A 4816-nucleotide genomic window follows, 5' to 3' on the forward strand; every position below is an offset into this window, starting at 1 on the left:
TGCCAGATCTGTTATCTTGAATCTACTTTGGTGTGAGAACATCCGAAAGTCAAATCTGCTATGTCTTTGATTTGTTCCTTGTAAACACAAGAATGCCAAATCATCTTGGATCTGTTTCGCTGTAAGCACAGGAATGTCAAATCTGATATCTTCAATTTGTTCCCTATAAACACAGGGATGCCAAATCTGCTATCTTCAACTTGTTCCCTATAAACATAGGGATGCCATGCTAAAATCTTCGATCTACTTTGCTGTAAGCACAGGAATGTCAGATCTGCTATCTTCGATTTGTTCCCTATAAATACAGGGATGCCAAATCTGCTATCTTCAACTTGTTCCCTATAAACACAGGGATGCCATGCTGAAATCTTCGATCTGCTTCACTGTAAGCACAGGAATGTCAGATCTGCTATCTTCAATTTGTTCCCTATAAATACAGAGATGCCAAATCTTGTTTCTTTGATCTACTTTGTCCCATAAAAGACATGACCTGTAGAATGCGTATGAGTCCATGCCTAATAATTAGGATGCTATGATCGAAGTGAGTCAAATTCTCCTAATTAGACATGTTATAATGCAAAATGTTATAAAAATAACTCCTATTTCAGACGTCATCACTCATTCCCTCATCGAAGTTTTATTTTTATACTTCTTGATGTATCAATCATTCTCTGCTTGAATCAACTTAGTCCTATTGTACCATTCTCCAAATGTTGTGACTCGCTAGAGATGTTTATGAAATGATCCTTTCTTAAAACGTCCAACTACCTTTTGGACTGAAGAAAAAATTTCCTCGAGTACATCCGACCCACAAATATGAAAATTCTTTAAACAATTGTCTTGTTTCAGTTTCTTGTATTATCTAGAAATTTCCAGAGTAATATGCAAAACTTCGTTTGTAAAGATATTTAGTTCATCAATCATAATTTCTATGTAACACACTTTATGAATAATGGAGGATGAATAAATAAATCCAGAGGATAATTAAATTTAAATAAATTTGTCAAAAATACAAAGGAAATTAATCTGATAGCTTATCTTTGAGAAGAAAGAAAATCTAAAGATAGCAAACAGGACAAAAGTTAGATGCCCTAGATATCGCCGCTTGAGCGTCTATACACTAGCTCCATGAAGACTTTCTTGAATTCAACATGTGTTTAAAAGATCCAAAGTAATTTGTTGATGCCTCGATATGTAACATACTTCACTTCTCGTCGAATCTGGTATAGCAAGGTCACTGCATGACTTTCCCAAATTTGAGCTGCCCTTTCAGGTTTTCAACTCAAAACCCCTTTCGTCTTAAGACGCCCTTTGCGGATTTTCACCTTGGCCTCTCCATTTTTTCCTTTTAATTTTTTCTTTTTAATTTTTTCTTTTCTTTTTTCCCTTTTTTTTTTTGAAATAGAAGTCCCAAAGTACCCTTTGCGGGTTTTCACCTTGGCTTCCCTTCTCCTTCAGACAAAGTACTCTTTGACCGAGTCTGAATTCACTGGATCAGATAAATTCTTCCTATCCATTTCTTGTCAAAATCAGTACACCTCTAGAGAAAGCCCTCTTTGCAACATATGGCCCTTCCCAATTCAGCATCTTTTTGTATGGGAAGGATCTCTTTCAGTACAAGGTTTCCTTTATGAAATTCTTTTGGACAAACCTTCTTTGTCATAAGTCTGTGTCATCCATTTGCTTAGGATGAATACCTTCAAGTTAAGTTTACTAGAGGTATTCAATTCTTGACTCTATCAAAGCTTGGAGGAAAAATCTTGATTCATAAACCCATGAGAAAGGGATTACCCCAGCAGCAGTCCTGGCTGTTGTTTGTCAAGCCCTACAAAAAGATGGTTCAATGATTCTCAGTAGACAATAATGAAGTTGCTAACTTTATCCTTCAACCTGGAAAGCTGAGGTACAGAGATTACTCCTGGAGCATACATCCCACCATGACTAGATGATGTTTTTGAAGTATCCCTAATCTTCATAAATTGCCCCCAACTGTGAAACTGCCAAATAAGCGTAGCAAATAGGAGCCATAACAAATATGGCTGTGGTGCTCCTTTGATACACATAAGATAGAGAATGAACAAACACTTGCAGATCCTCAGCCGAAAACCCAGCCTGGTCTAAAAGAACATGATAGTGGGTCTGCCTTGTGATTCCAATCATTCCAGCATGGGTACCAAGGTAAAAACCATTGTTCTTTGGATGGCATACTTTGTTGTCAATGACAGTACCATGTAGCACATTGTCAGGAGATCCCTGCTGAAAAAACTTGGTATGATGGTTTTTCGTACAACAATAACCGCAATCTTTATGGTTCCACTTCTCGTCAAGGAACTTGCAAGCCTCAATAACTTGATCAAAACTTGATTGAATTGAGACTCGCTAACCCCATCCCTAAAAATAATGATTTGATCAGGTTTTCTCTTCCCTGAACTTGTATAGAAATCTAAGAGAGCTTCCTTCATGATACCGTCATCCACTTTGTCAAAAACTAGTTTTGAAGAAAGAATCTATCGTTTTAAGCTTCAGAGACTGTGTACGGCCTGATGCCCCATAGCTGGAAATCAATGGCCACCGCCTGGAGCTAACCATTGCAGCTATTGATGGCACATCAGACTGCTCAAGAAAACCAAACAATGCACCTATTCCAAGGATGATGGCTGGAACCTTTGAAACAACTAGAATTGAAGGTGTTTGCCCTAGCGTAAGTATAGAGAGTAGGCGGTAGTTTCTTATGCCAATTTTTACCAGTCTCGGTCATCTTCTGTAATTTATTTTTTTCTTTTTCTTTTCTTTTGGCAACCTTTGTTGTACTGTGGTATGACGCCTTATCTTTGAAAAGACTGCAAACTTTTGGCATTGTGCAGCTGGATAAGATTTTTTTTTTTTGAAATTCGATGACTATTGACTTTGTAATATTGGCATATGAAGCTATCTCTACCCTCTTAACGGAGCAGTCGACAACCACAAAGATGAACCATTGTCAACTTGAAACTTTTGATGCGCCCATAACATACATGCCCTATAAGTCTTGGCTCATTAAATTCGGCATTTATGGTATAACTGATGCGATCCCCTTCCATGGTGAACCAACAGTGCCCCAAAACCTCATGTTTATCTTGGCAATTGTAAATCCTCCTGCATGCGTCTTTGGACCACATATTTGAATAATAGTCTCAACAAGGTCTTGTTTTGTCTCCTCAGCTAATTCTAATTTCACAATCTTTCTTTCTCTAAGGCTATATTTCCTACCACCACTTCATAGGGTAAAAACTATTTTCAACAAATTCAGAAACAAGTCACAATTTCTGTCACCTTTAAAGTACTGAGATTCCTCTAAACACATATCACACTCAAAAGGAACTCTGAATCTGTAGTATCATTGCCCGTGTCATTGATATCTAGGGATCTATGATATACACACAAAAGAATATACAAGGAATAAATGAATTCAAGAATGACTATGAAATGGAAATTTATAAAGAATGTCAACGGTAAAAAGAATCAGAATGAAAGAATATTTACTCAGATAAATAATAAAAGTATGTTTTTTTGAAAATAAAAATGTCTGAACATGAGCCTACTTCTCAAAAGAAATCTCATTACTTTTAGGCTTTAGAGCAATGAAAGTGTTCTGAATATTACTCTGTATAATCTCTAAAAACTACAAGAGGTTCCTCTACAGACTAATCGTTCAAAATATTTCCATGTTTGTAAGGACGAATGCCTCGCAAGTTTCTCTACTCAGGATCCAATACTACTAATCCTCTTCTTATTCTTCCATCTTTGATGGAGTCCTTTAATCATTTGCTTTTACTCCCTTATCATCGTGATTTGGTAACGGACTCTTTGTTCTAAGAGTATCATCAAACTTAACAATCCCCATCTCAAGGAGTCTTTCAACCGTCTTTTTGAAGGCAGTACAGTTTTCTATTAAATGCCCCGATACTCCCGAATGATAATCATATTAAGCGTTTGAATCATACCATTTGGGGTACGGGGGCTACAACGGCTTTATATAATATGGAGACACCACATGTGAATCAAATAAACTTTGATATAACTCCTTATACGACATCGGGATTGGCGTAAATTGGAGCTTTTCAAAATTCTGCCTTACGCTTGATTCCTACTTTGTCGAACCTTGTTGCCCCACAGTAGTTACCTTTGGACCTTGTTGCCCCACAGTAGTTACCTTTGGTTGATTGACAGTTATTAACCTTGAGTGATCTTTATTGTATGAGCTCGTACTGTTCACTTCATTCTCCCTTTTCTTTGGAAATGACCTCTTGGTAGTTTCTCCAACTTCAATCTTGCCACCTTTTATGGCATTCTCAATCATCTCGCCCGCCATCACTATATCTGAAAAACTTTTAGTAGTATTCCCAATCATATGGGTGATGAATGGGGCCTTCAAAGTATTAATGAAGAGCATTGTGGTTTCTTTTTCAAGGAGTGGTGGCTGAACTTGCATGGCCACTTCCCTCCACCTTTGTACATATTGCATAAAATTTTCATTAGGCTTTTTCTCCATGTTTTGTAGCATGATCCTATCTGGAGTCATGTCGGTCACGTGATTGTATTGCTGCATGAAGGCTTGTGCCAGATCCCTCTATGAACTTATTCTGACCCGGCTCAGTTGATTATATCACTTAGCTGCTGCTCCAACTAGACTATCTTGAAAACAGTGGATCAGCAACTGGTCATTATTTACATATCCCGTTATGTGGGCCGCTGGGCAAGTAATACCATTATACTTCTCAAGCTCCGGCATTTTGAACTTATGGGGAAGCACCAGATCTGGGACCAAACTCAAGTC

The 4816-nt window shown here is 37.6% G+C and overlaps 1 pseudogene; it reads right to left on the minus strand.

Moving 5' to 3' along the window:
* Positions 1 to 1850: 1850 nt before the first annotated feature.
* Positions 1851 to 4561, minus strand: LOC108455051 (protein argonaute 4-like; annotated as a pseudogene).
* Between the last annotated feature and the right edge of the window lie 255 nt (positions 4562 to 4816).

Source organism: Gossypium arboreum, chromosome 9 (genome assembly GCF_025698485.1).
Source record: "Gossypium arboreum isolate Shixiya-1 chromosome 9, ASM2569848v2, whole genome shotgun sequence".
In the NCBI taxonomy this organism is placed as follows: domain Eukaryota; kingdom Viridiplantae; phylum Streptophyta; class Magnoliopsida; order Malvales; family Malvaceae; genus Gossypium; species Gossypium arboreum.